At 42.1% G+C, this 14,051-nt stretch overlaps 1 pseudogene across 1 annotated transcript; it reads right to left on the bottom strand.

The window, feature by feature from the left end:
- Positions 1–5,226: 5,226 nt before the first annotated feature.
- LOC311180062 (methionine adenosyltransferase 2 subunit beta-like) lies at positions 5,227–6,177 on the bottom strand (annotated as a pseudogene). The gene has a single exon. The product of its transcript is annotated as a methionine adenosyltransferase 2 subunit beta-like (transcript).
- Between the last annotated feature and the right edge of the window lie 7,874 nt (positions 6,178–14,051).

The following is a 14,051-nucleotide window of genomic DNA, read 5'->3' as shown; positions in this document are numbered from 1 at the left end:
TAAATGTGTGTTTAGTTTGGGGCACTCTATTAGTAGTGGTCTGTGTGTCTACTTTATTCCAATACCATACCATTTTCATTACTCTCTGAATCTGTGAGCATTGAAATCTTTGAACATCATGTCTCCATTCTTCATTTATGTAATTTTGCTTTGATTATTCAGGGCTTATTTTGTTTCCATACAAATTTAACTAATGTTTTCTGTGTTTCTTTGAGGAATTTCATTGAAACTTTGTATTGAATCTATATTATGCTTTGGGTAAGGTGGTCATTTTAACAATGCTAATTCTTCCAATCCATGAGCATAGAACGTCTTTCCATTTCCTTTTGTGTTACAGTTTTCTTTGAATAGGACTTTCACCTCCTTTGTTAGGGTTATTCCTAGGTAAATAATACTTTTTAATGTTACTATGAATGGATTGTTTTATTTCTTTCTCTTCTATTTCATTATTTGCATGTAGAAATACAACACACATTTTTATATTGATTTTTGTACTCTGTCACTTTATTGATTTATTATCTCATAATTTTTTAGTGGTATCTTTAGAGTCTTTTTGATTTAGTCTTTTTGGGAAAACTGGACAACTATATGCAGAAAAATGAAACAAGACTGCTCTCTCACACTGTACACAAAAATCAACTGGAAATGCTTCAAATATTTGACTTATGTCAAATTAGCATGTTACCATGCTATCTGAAAATAGTAATAGTTTTACTTCTTTTCTGATTTGGATTCCTTTTATATCTTTCTCTTGCTAATTTTTCTAGATAGGTTTTCCTATATTATAATGAAGAACAGTGGTGAGAGTGAACATCCTTTCCAGATACACTATGATAAAGGAAAACTTTAAACTTCTCATGTATGCTAGCTTTGGGTTTAGTATACATGGCCTTTTGTGCACATATTACTGAGAGTTTTTATTTATTTCTTTTTAAAATATTTATTTATACAAGCACTGGCTACAGTCAGAAGCACGGGAGGGTGAGAGAATTCACCAGAGCCAGAGTGGGGAGCAGAATAGGCAGACTGACAAAATACACTGCTGAGGGGAGCAGCGGGCGTGGCAGGAGAGGTCTGCGCACCATTACTGAGAGTTTTTAATCACAAATAAATGCTGAATCTTGTCCATAACTTCTGTGTATCTGTTGATATGGTTAGATCATTTTTGTCTTTCCTTTTGTTGATATGGTGAATTATAATGATGGAGATGTATATGCTGAAACACCCTTGTATCCCTGGAATAAATTCCACGTGGTCATAATGACTCTTTAAATGTATTTTTTAATAATGGTTTGCTAAGATTTAGTTGCATCAGTGTTCATCAGTTTTATTGGTCTGTAGTTTTCTTTTTTGTGTGATGTCTGCATCTGATTTTGGGATCAGAGTTTTGTTGACCTCATAAAATGTGAGAGCATTCCCTTCTCAAGATTTTAGATGGGTTTGAGAAGGGTAGCTGTTAGTTCCCCTTTGAAGGTTTTGTAGATCCCATAGACAAACCTCCTGGACCTGGACTTTTGTTTTTTGGAGGCTTAAATACTGTTTCAAATTCTTTGTTGCTCAGGTTTTCTATTCCTGTTTCAGTCTTGGAATGTTGTAAATTTCTAAGAATTTGTGCATTTTTTCCAGATTTTTCAACTTGTTATTTGTAGTCTATTATGAGTCTGTGTATTTCTGAAATGTCTGTAGTAATTTCTCCTCTTTTTTTTTTTTGATTCTGTGTATTAGAGTTATTCCCTACCTCTTTTATTTTCCTAGTGAGTCTAGCTAGAGGCTTGACTATTTTATCTAATTTTTGTTTTAATTTATCAAATAACCAGATTAAATAATTTCATTGATTTTTTTAACTATCTTTTAGACTTCCATTTCATTTATTTCTAGTGTAATTTTTATTATTTTTTTCATTCTACTGGCCTTTGGCTTCATTTATTCCTTTTTTCTAGTTTCTTGTTGTGTTCTGTAAAATTATTTATTTGAGCTATTTTTTGTTTCTTGATGTTTGCCTGTATTGCTATATACTTTCCTTTTAGTACTGTTGTTGCTGCATATCATTCTGGGAGATTTGTTTTCATTTGTCTCTGGGTGTTTTTCAATTTCTTCTTTGAGTTTCTCATTAACCTAATAGTAATTCAGTACTGTGCTGCTCAATCTCCACATATTAGAGTTTGTTACTGCTTTCTCTTTGTATTGATACCTAGTTTAAAACCATTTTGATCAGGGAAGATTCCTGATATGATTTCAACCTTCATGAATTTATAGACACATGTTTTATGACCCAACATATGATCTATGGTGAAAAATGTCCCATGTACACTTGAGAAGAATATGTAGTCAATTTTTGGAGGGTTGTGGTATCCTATATAAATGTCTAGTAGGCCTATCTGATCTAATTCTTCATTTAAGGCTATAGCTTTCTGGTGGATTTTCTGTCAGGTTGATAAGTCCATTGATAGTGGAATGTTTAAGTCCCCTACCACTGTTGTGTTGTTGCCAATGTCTGTTTTTATATTTGCTACAGTTTTCTTGTAAATTTTAGTGCTCCTTCATTTGATGCATATATATTGATGGGTGCTATATCTTTCTGATATATTGATCCCTTAGTCATTAGGGATCAATTATCTTTTGTTACCTTTTTTAAACTGGAAGTTTATTTTATTTTAGATATGTCTGCTATAGGCATGTCTGTCTCTGCTTTTTTTTTGGGGGGGGGTGTTCCCATTTGATCATAGGATTATGTTCTAGCCATTTACTTTGAATCTATATTTGTCTTTGGAGCTCCATGGGTCTCATGGAGACAGCAGAAAGTTGGGTTTGGTCTTCAGATCCATCCACCCATTGTGTCTTTTGATTGGTGGGTATAGTCCATTTACATGTAGAGTAATTATTGTTATATGAGTATTTGCTATTGCCGTTTTGTCTTTAGTTTTCTGGTCCCACCTATTTATTTATTTATTTTTACTTTCCTTACTTTGATTTAGATAGGAGTACTCCTTTCAGCATTTCTCAGGGGGAAAGTCTATTGTCTAAAAACTCTTTCCAGTTTTGTTGTCTGCATTTACCTTCCTCATATCTGAAAGGCAGTTTTGTCTTTTGGAAAGACAGGATATTTTATCTTTGCATATTTTGAATACATCATTCCATTCTCTCCTTGCCTGTATTACCCTTATATATTTTTAACCCTCTAAATTGTCTTTGATATTCTTTCTTTGCCGTGAAAGTTTCAGTACTCTTGCTAGTTCCAGTACTATGTGTCTTGGTATTATAGGTCTCATTGCACTTAGGTAACTAGGTATTCTTTTAGATTTTGGGGCTGGTAATTTAAATTCCTATCCCAGATTCTTTATTATTTGTTTGAATAGGCTCTCTGTTCCCCTCTGTCTCTCTTCACACTCTGGGATACTGATTATTCTTATGTTGGCTTAATGTAGTCAGATATTTTTTCTTTTCTTTTCTTTTTTTTTTTGTTGTTGTTACAGCTCCATTCTCTTTCTCCTCTTCCTGCTGGGACCTTAGTGCTTTAATATCTTCAAGGTCACTGATTCAGTTCTACATTTGATCTGTTTTACTTCCAAGGCTCTCTCTAGAGTTATTGATTTCATTTTTGGAGTTCTTTGCCTACTGAATGTCTGTCATTTTCTTATTTATGACATCAGTTTGTACCTTCTGTTCATTGATTTTATGTCTGAGTTAATTAATTTGTTTTTTGTTTTTGAATTTTGTTGTATCTCTTTGATTAGCTTTACTGAGTTCCGTTGTATCTCTTTGACTTGCCTTTCTAAGTTTTCTTCTATCTCTTTGAGCTTCCTTATGATAGCAGTTCAGAGATCTTTATCTATAGGGAGATATAATCTTCCATCTTTTTGAGTTTGTATTCTGGAGAGTTGTTCTCAGCCTTGTGATGTCATTTTCTCTTGTAATCCCATATTTCCATGTGTTATATTTTTTTCTATCCTAGTTAAAGTCTCCCCACCTTATTATTGTTTTTAGTATCTTTGGATTTATTTATTTACTTATGGCTCTTGCTGTCTTCTATATATATTCAGATCTGCTTTTGTAGTAACTGAGTGTACAGGGTGATGAGGGATTTGGCGGGATTCAAATGTTGATGTAGATAAGTAAGAGTGGGACTATGTCATATTTGTGACACCCCTTGTAACTCTCATTTGTGGTTTTTTTTTTCCCCATGCCAGCAGTACATATTTTTTATTATTCATGAATGGTCCAAAGACTTACATAGATGAAATAGCACTTAGTGACATGGAGTGGAAATGACAGTTTTATATATATATATATTTCAAAGATTTATTTATTTATTTATACAACCACTGGGTACAATCAGAAGCATGGGAGGGTGAGAGAATTCACCAGAGTTAGAGCAGAAAGCAGAGCAGGCAGACAGACTGAAGCACACTGCTGAGGGGAGCAGCAGGAGGCAGGAGAGGTCTGCGCACCATGTGGGACTCTCACTGGGCAGCCAGGGATCAAACCCGGTGCTGCAGAGGCTATGGGCAGCTTCGCAACCCAGCACTCAACCACTGCGCCACTGGGTAGGCCCACAGTTTTATATATATTAAAAAAAATATGTACACACAACACACATACCCCTCCTCTCTCCATGGCTCACCATACATTGCTACAAAATTGGGAGGCATGAAGCTGGAGGAGTTCCAATATACATAACGCATTGAACAATCTCAAGCATAAAAACTGAACTGACGCTGGAAAAATAAAGTTTCTTTCCTCAAACATTTTGATTTGAGCTCAAGCAAAGCAGATAATGAACACAATTATTTTCATCCTATTCAATGCACTTTAAAACATAAAAGATTCAACAGTTGTGAAGTCCAGCAAAGGTAGAGGTTGTTGGAATAAATTATGCATTTCATCCAAAAAAAAAGTCTACAGCAGATCAGCTTTGTCCTGGCTCTCAAACATTTAAGAATCATAATTTACTACACTCAAACAGTAAGTTAAGCCAAAACAAACAAATGATAAACCGAAATCATTACTTCAAACAAGGCATTATTGCCCTAAGTTTCTTTAGACAAAAATTTCACTAGTGCAAGAGCATCATTTACCTGAGAGGCCATGAGTCACAATTAAAGAGCACTCGTACAAAACTATTTCCTTTTTTCTTTAAAAAGTGCCACATACTATACATTTCATTAAAAAACAAACAAACAAAAGCCACACATGGACTAATGAAAAACCATTTGTCTCAATCTCTTGTCAATGAAAGGCCAGAAAGGCCAGAAAGGAAAGAAAAGGCCAGAGTGATGCTTTGATTCCAATTTGAAATGGAGTCCATGGGACGATGCCCAAGTTCTCTAACGTGGAGCAATCAAGCTGAGCATTCCTTGGACGCTGTGCTCCCAAGACAGGACTTTCAGTTATAGGTCTTAAGTGACTGCTGGGGAGGTTGAAGGCATCTGCAACTGCACAAGCCATTTCATACTTGGTCATCTGTTCATTGCCAGACCAGTGAAAGGTTCCCTTGATTGATGGATCCAGCATTCTCTTCTCCGCTAATTGGGAACACACTGTAGCTACATCTTTGACATGTGTGGGGGAACCTCTGCTGCCAGTGGTCTATGTTTGCAGACTTGTTGCTAAACTGCACTTTATCAAACATAACAATCACAGCACTTTCTTCAAGCTTTTCAACTTCTCCATATAGAATTGGAATCCTCAAAATAGCAGCTCCTAAATTGTTCTGTCAAACAGCCTTTTCTCGTAATTTTGTTTTACCATACATATTTAGTGGGCATGGTACGTCTTCCTCTCTGTAAGGTGGATTTTTTTCCATCAAATACATAATCCGAGCTAATATAGATTAGAAATGCTCCAATTGCAGCTGCTTCCTTTGCTAAATTTCCAGAAGCATCCACATTAAGTGGAGGAGCAGCATCTGGCTGATTTTCTATAACATCTGGCCTTCTCTCTGCTGCACAATGACAGGCTGAAAATCATGATGTGATGAACTGAAGCAGCATCCAACAAATTCGCCTGTTCAAATTTTGGTCTCACTCTTCTAAAATCACAGCCAACATCATGCCAATTATTCTGCTGAAACTCTTTGCACACAGCTCTTCCAAGCAGCTCGGTGGCACCAGTAATCAGAACCCGCCTACTGGGGATGTTCGCTTCCTCCTGTTCCATGTCCTCTGGCATTTCAGGCATGGTTCCAAAATTCCCTGGGGAAAACAGATTTGTGGAATGGGTCTCAGCTTCTGCCTGCTCCAGCCAGGTCTTTGTTCTGCCTGGGGAGAGTGCTGGCATGCAAAAAACGTGAGCACAGCTTCTGTCGACCTTTTATTTAAATTAGCACTTTGATTCCAATCCCAGAATCTTGTGCAGTTTGCCACATTGCTGTAACCTGCCATATTGCAGTAACCCATAGTTCTCCTGCCACCATATCACCCTTGAACCATCACCATAGTCTTTTGTGCTTTTCCCTTTAGGGGAAAGTTTTTCACCTCTGTATCAGCTCCAAACTCAGTTCCAGTTCTGCTGAGCTGGAATCCCAATAGCAAGCTGAAGGCCTGTGAAAAACCAAGGCTTATTTCTAGGGTTTTAGATGAGTGCGTCAGAGTCCCTGTGCCTTACAAAGTGCCAGTCCCAGGGAATGGAAAGGGAATGTGAATCAGAATGTTTGCTTTTCTGTTATCTTTATTGGTGGCCAAGTCTGTGTGGGGTAACTCATCTCTTCCACAAGACTTTACCTTCTTTAAAGGATGTGTGTCTCTATGCTCTGGTACCTCCTCTTTGTTGCTCTGGCTGAGCTGTCAGCCCTAACAGCAGTGTCTTCTACTCCAGACCATAACACCCAAGGTTCTCTCTCCATCTGTCTCTTCTTCAACATAGCATGAATCTCCTTAGCATCAGCCCTGTTAAAGTCTGAACTGGTCTCACTAACCAAGGGATAATCAATATTATTCCTACCTGAGAGACTATCTGTCAGAACAGCATCCCTCTGATTCACTGTTTCAAGAGCCACAACCCATGGGGACCAGGCTCTGTAATTGCCTCTGCCAGAGCCTACTGTATCTGCTCCCCTCAACAGGGTCTGCTCCACTGCTTTCCAGAACCCACTGAGCCTGGATTGCTTCCAGAACCCTCTTTGGGTCTTACTAGGATCCACAATTGCCTACTGTGGTCAGCTTGCTTCCTGGTCCTGCCCTGGGGTTTGTTGAGGTCTATTGGGGTCTGCTTTGATGAAGGCTGCTCCCAGGACCCTTGCAAGGCTGGCTGAGTTCTGAGGGGGACCTATCCCTTCTGCAAACTGTTCCAGAACTCACTGAGATGTGTGAAGGCCTACTATGGCAGGTCTGCTTCCAGGCCTCATTCTGGGGCTTACTGAGGTCTGTTGAGTGCTACTGCCACTTGGGCTGCTTTGAAGACCTATCCTGGAGCTCACCCAGGTCTGCACAGTATTCTGCAGGGGAATACTGTGGTGACCTACTTTCAGGTTCCGTCCTAGGGCTGGGAACTCTCTGAGGTCTGCTGAGGGTTATGGTATAGGGCTTCGCTATTTCCAATCTGCTATTTGAAGGGCCCACTGGGCTGCCAGGGCTCACCTTGCCTGTTTGGGCAGACTACCTGTTTGACCTGTTCTACTGTTACCTGTGAATATGTGGAGGACATGACTCTGGTGTCTTCACTCTGCAGCCATTTTTCCTTACCCCCCTAAATTAAATAAGCATTTAATCTCATCATACTGTAGGCTAGACGTCCATGATCAGGATGCTCATAGTTTCAGTATCTGGTGAGGGCCTGTTTATTGGTTCATAGAAGGCTGTCTTCTAGTCACCTCCCAAAGTCTCACCTTCTAATATTATCACATTGGGGATATGGATTTCAACATTGGAATTTTGGGAAGACATTAAATTTCAGACCATAGCAAATATAATGTACAATTATCTCAAAAAATTTATAAACTGAATTTTTAAAAAGCAATTCTAAAAAGGGATCTCAGAGTACACAATTTGTATACAATTTGTCAAGCAGTTACCAATTAAAGCCCATCTTTGTATCTCCTCTGACCTTTGACCTTCCTTACATCTGATAAACCCAGATGTAATTGTGGAACTTCTGGAAAGTCAACAACTAGCACGCAGCATGACCACTGACACCAATGTGATCTCATCTGAGGATAATTCACTATCCTAGAGTCACCTGTATGACAAACTGTAAGCAAAACTGAGTCAGGCATTGCTAAATCATACCTGAAAACCCAGCCCTGTGAGAAGACAAAGAAGAACTTCCTTGTGAGATAATGAGTTAGAATCAAAGAAAGAGTGCAGACAGAGTTGTGTGGAAGCAAGGGGTGAAATGACATTTGGGGCCCTCATTTGTCTTCTGTATTTGGTGTCCAGATAGGACAGTTCCCAGAGGTCCTGTGCTTTCCTGCTGAGAAGACCCCTTAGATGACAACGGCATCCTGCTAGTAGACTTGACTCCTGAACTACTTGGGGAAAAGGGTTATCCTCTCCTAACTCTCCATAGCAGTATAAAATATGCATATAACTATTTAAAACAAACAAAAAAAAAAAAACTGGAGAACTGTCCACTGAGAGATAATTAGCATCGTAGAGTATTTTCAGTGGAAACTTGCAACACTTGTGCTCACTGCAATTACAACAGGAATTGCCTAAGTAATTATTACATTAGTATAGTATGCCACATCTTTATGTTTGTTTACATTTCTTTTGAGTGTGAATGGTGCCATGAATTGTCCATATTTGTGTGGATAAGTTTTGATAAATTTAGACTTTTTTAAAAAGATTTATTATTTATTTATTTATACAAGCACTGGGTACAGTCAGAAGCGCGAGAGGGTGAGAGAATTCACCAGAGCCAGAGCGGGGAACAGAACAGGCAGACTGACAAAGTACACTGCTGAGGGGAGCAGCGGGTGGCAGGAGAGGTCTGCGGTCCATGTGGGACCCTCACCTGGCGGCTAGGGATCGAACTGGTGTTGCAGAGGCCGCAGGCAGCTTTGCAGCCCAGCGCTCAACTACTGCGCCACCAGGGGAGGCCCTAAATTTAGACTTTTTAATAATAGATTTGTATATATTTTCTGGTAAATGATAAACTGGACTGGGCCTCCCCGGTGGCGCAGCCGGTTGAGCGCAACGCCATGAAGCTGTCCTCAGCCTTGCGGCTTGCTAGCTGGCTTGCTAGAGAGATGCCCACATGGGCACAGCAGACCTCTCCTGTCTCGCCCGCTGCTCCCCTCAGTAGTGTCTTCTGTCCGCCTGCCTGTTCTGTTCCCCACTCTGTCTCTGATTGAATCCTCTCACCCTCTTGGCCTGTACCCCAATTCTTGTATAAATAAATAAATCTTAAAAAAAATATGATGCTTGTATAACTCTAATAAAAACACATTTAAAAAATGATAAACTGGACTAATATCTATGGTTTTTATGCATTCATGACAAACCTGTTTTTCTAAATGTTTTTGTCATTTCTAAGCTGTTTTGTCTGTTAGTTTTTTTCCAAATTGCTGCAAGTAAATTTTTTTTCAATGTAGTTATTGAAATATCTGCATACAAGTGGACCCTCTCACTTCAACCCATGCCAACAGCTCTTAAAGGTGAAGGCTAAAGAGCAGGAACATCTCAACTGGTGGCATCATCTGGTGTAGGCATCACTTTCAAATATTCCACTGGGTAAAATGTGGAACTAATGTGTATGACACAATTGCCTGCCCTCCCATTAGTGAGGTAGGGGATGTTCTTTCCCTCCATTCTGTCTCATCAAGGGTGAAAACACTGGCCACAGGCCACCACGTTGGTTCCTAACCTCCCTATGAGACCTGCTGGCTTTTGAAAAACACTGTTCTTAGAAGTTTCTATTCTCTCTCTGAGTGGAGTTCTGGAAAGCTGGATAGCCACTGGAATGGAAAGGGAAGGGCAGTTGGCACAAAGAATGGGGAATAGGGCCAAAGAAAGGAATATCTATGTATGCCTATATTTATTTATTTATTTATTCATTCATTCATTCATTCATTTTTATTCATTTATATATTTTTACATCATTGTTCATTTTTGCACAATGTTTGATTTCTCCTCTCAGGTGTTGTCCCCATAAAATTACCACCACTAGGACACTGATGAACTGTTACCATAGACTGAAAGGACTAGGTAGCTTTAGAATAGTTTCAGCTTTGGGAGAACTTCAAGCAGTTTGGAGTCACTCCTGGTTGTGGTGAGCTCTACAGGAGTGGGTATAATTACTTGCTGTGATCTGACCTGTGAGAGTGACTCATTCTAGGTGGGGGGCTCTCAGAGTACACTGCTTTTCTCTGACAAAGTCCAAGACCCCCCTGAGAGGGACTGGCTAAAGCGAGGGGCTATGTGCCTTGACTTCTCTGCCTGTAGCAGCTTCTGCAGGAGGTGACCGGTTTGGTGGTGTGTTTTAGAAATGGCCTGACAAAACTTTGCATTCTGTCACATTTGTAAGGTTTTATCTTGATAAATAACTTTCCAGATTTTATTTTCTGGTTCATGGGCGGTCTTTTGGAAATAAGAGTCCTCAGTCTCCCAGAGCCATAGGTTACTGCTTTCTTATTCCCCAGCGATTCTCAGACACAGGAGTGTCTAGCAGTTTGTTAAGGAGTGGTTGGAACAGTTCTTAGGCTCCAATGGCAAGTGAGTCAGTCTTTTCCCCTCCCCGAACAGGTTCGTGGGCTTTCCCCAGACTACTGATGGCCAAGAAGATCCCAGAAACACTTTACAAAGGACAAACTGAAGCCGGAGAGACTAAGGGGGCCATAACAGACAAGGCCCAGCCCCCATTCCTAGGTCCCCTCAGGGGCTGTTTGACATTATTATTCTCTCTGGGTAGTCTCTATGTCCTTCCCTCAATAGCGGTGTGACCCTGGGTGATCACAGTCTCTTTCACCCAAGTCTCTGCTGTCTGACGGGAGAATACTATAGGTAGAGAGATTTCTTCCGTGGTGATACGAGTAGCTGACTAAGTTATCACCAGGGTTCGCCCAGTCCAGAGGAAGAAACAACTGCAGGCAGAGGTGCCGGTGGAATCTTCCTGGATTTGTTGAGGGGCGGGGAAGCTAAGCAAGCTGGAGGCGGGGTTGCTGCAGCTGCCACCTGACCCTCCAGCTGGCCCTGGGGCAGGACTGACTGGGCGAATGCTAGGCTGTGACCCCTGGGTGGGGGCTCGGCACGCTGACTTTGATCCAAAATTCATCTGGCTTTCATTATCTCCCGGAACTGGCCGGGTGCGTAGCCTCCCGGGAGCGGCCCCTTCCTCTGCCCCAGGACTAACGCTCCGGCACCAGCGACGCTGCACAAGGATGGCGCAGCGCGGGTAGCGGGTCCCAGCACCAGTGAGTGGTCTGCAGTCGGAGTTCTGCTTCGGGAACCATTTCCCTGCCGGTAACAAGACCTTGGATAGGGCAGAGAAGATGGAAAGGATGTTGTGCGCAGCCAGACGCATAGAGGGAGCGCGGGCGGGGTGCATGCGGAGGATGTACTAGGAAGAGGGTGCGCGGAGTCGGTGCTCAGGAGAGTGAATTCTCCGAGAGTGCTCGGGGATCCGGGCCAGGAGGGTGCTGGAGGAGCAGGGCTCGAGCGCGCAGGGGGAGCTGAGTAGTTGGGAGATGTGGGCGGAGAGGAGGGTTCGCTGGGAGCCCCGCGGGAAGGACGCGCGGGGAAGGCTGCGGGAGGCTGCGCTTCCCCGGGTCTGCCGGTGCAGCCCCTTCCTCGTCCCGGGCCTGTCTTAGGTCCCTGATCCTCTCCCGCGTCCTCGGTCACTGGCGGTACACTGCCCAGTGTGCAGGGCTCCGGATCCACTCGGTGGAGGCGACCGAACGCGGATTTGGAGTCCGCAGGTCTAGCTCCTGCTGAGCGCTGGCGCGCCCTTCCGCGCCGCCGCCCTGGCGGGAAGGTGGTGGGAACTGGGTCCAGTGCCCCTTGTAATGGGAGGAGGAAATAAAGTTACGTTTTGGATGTAACTGTTACTCAGACTGTTGGGGGGAAAGGATGTCCTAAGCTAAAACGGGGTTGCCCTGTAACAAGGCCTCCACAGGTCAAATGGAGTCAAGCGCACATTGAACAAATGTTTAACAAAATGCTACATCGTAACATAATGGCATCGAGTTACTGACATCCTCAAAAGAGGAGCTTTACGGTTGTAAATTATATGACACTGATATGATTTACGCGGGGCGTGGTGCCTTTTACAATTCTGGCTTAAGGTAAGCTTTTTTTTTTTTTTTAACCTGGAAAGCCGCAGAGGGAACCTCGTTCAGCCCCACCTACCTTCTCGGGTTGCCTCTCGCAGGTCAGGGCTGGGCCAGGTGACTCAAGATAACCAGGGTGGGTGGGTGGGGGGGTGTCTCAGTTTATTGTGCCGGACTTCCTGCCTCGCCTGGCTCATTTCTGGCTCTTCCCTGTGACATGAAGTTACTGGAAAACACTCTGAAATCTGAGACTGTCTTCAGGGGTCCCATGATCTTCCCGTCTGCACTCCGCTCTTGTCCCCATTTCTCTTCCTCTTTCCTCTACCTTGCAGCCTAAATGTGGTGACTGGCTCACTCTCCACCCTCCCCGCCTCCTCCCACCCTATTCTGTCCCCTTCTGGGCTAAAAAAAAGACCTAAAAAAAAAAAAAAAAAAACCCGGCTGTGACCTTGGTTTTCCCTGAATAGAAAGAATGTCTTAATCCGGGTTTTCCTGTCCAGCTGAGATCTCCCATTGTCTGCCCCTTGTCACTGGGTGGGGGAGCCATCAGTATTAAATCCCGACCCCCACTTTCAATTCAGCCAACTTTACATTATCTCCCCACACCCCCTTAGAGATCAAATTGACCTTCTAGTTTTCTCTGTGCAAGCCTCATGATTGCAGACTTGCTGAACTCAGCACGGGTTCATTGAGTACAAATTAAATTCTTACTTCTAGGGCTTTAAGTACTGATGGGAAGGGAAATGGCTTTTGGTTAATTAGCTGTTCTTATTTTGACTTTTGTGTAAGTGGAATTTTTGTTGTCTTTACTGATCATAAAATCAATAAAAGCTCATTGTGAAAAAAACTAACAAAATGTGTTACACAAAGTGAAACTTTCATTTTTCCCTATGCCCTAACTATATAAAGGAAGGCAAAACTTTCAGGTTTTTCTCCTCCTTCTGTTATGCCCAAGATCAGCAGACTCGGTGAGCATAGACTCCAAGAATCCAAAGATAGCTGATGCAAACACAAAAGTGAGTTTATTACAGACTTGAGTCCAGGCTCACGGCACCTACCAATGCAGTGGCAGATATGGAGAGTCCCGAACAGAGGAAGCAGGGGTCTTAAATGGGGTCACAAGCAGGCACGAATTTTGAAACAAGATGGTAATTACTCATTGGCTACTACAAAGGCATTTTGGCGCACGTGGTTACAGTTTCAAACTGATTGGGCGGTTAGAGATGCTGTCCCATTTATGGATAGGACTGCCCTCGGTGGCGGCTGGGGTGGTCTGCTTTTTCGTCACCAAGTGGAGTGAGGGTTGTGACTGTTGAAACTATCTCCGGAATGCGGCTGTACAAGGACTAACATATCAAGGTGGAGGATATACAAAATGGCGAAACCTCAGCTAAGCTTGGTTCCACACTTCTTTCTCTGGGTAGACAATGACAAGTGAACTGAATTTGTGGCTAAGTCTGACAAGTTCTCTTTTCTCAGCCATATGAGAAACAGAAGATGGAAGCTGCACTGAACACTGGGTTTCCAGCTGTGCCCATGTTTGCAGAGGCTGGAAGTCCATTTTACAGCATCAAGCATGTATCCTCAGGGAATCTACAATACATCTTATATGTTGGAGGAAATATGTCCAGAATATACACTAGCTTCAATTCAGTAAAACAATTTTAATGCAGTTGTCAAAAATATTCCCCAATTCTACAAATGCCCTTCTATGAATGAATTCTAATTAAACTGCGCAAGAGCAGTGCTTGAAAGTCCCCATGGCCATGTCCTCAGTGTACAGAAGCCAGACCCTTTTTTGCAGCCAGGCTCTATGTCTAGACAGGGGGGCTTTTGTGTGGGTCTTACA

This window comes from Talpa europaea (assembly GCF_964194135.1).
Source record: "Talpa europaea genome assembly, chromosome: 11".
In the NCBI taxonomy this organism is placed as follows: Eukaryota; Metazoa; Chordata; class Mammalia; order Eulipotyphla; family Talpidae; genus Talpa; species Talpa europaea.
This window is presented reverse-complemented; position numbering and strand designations above follow the sequence as displayed.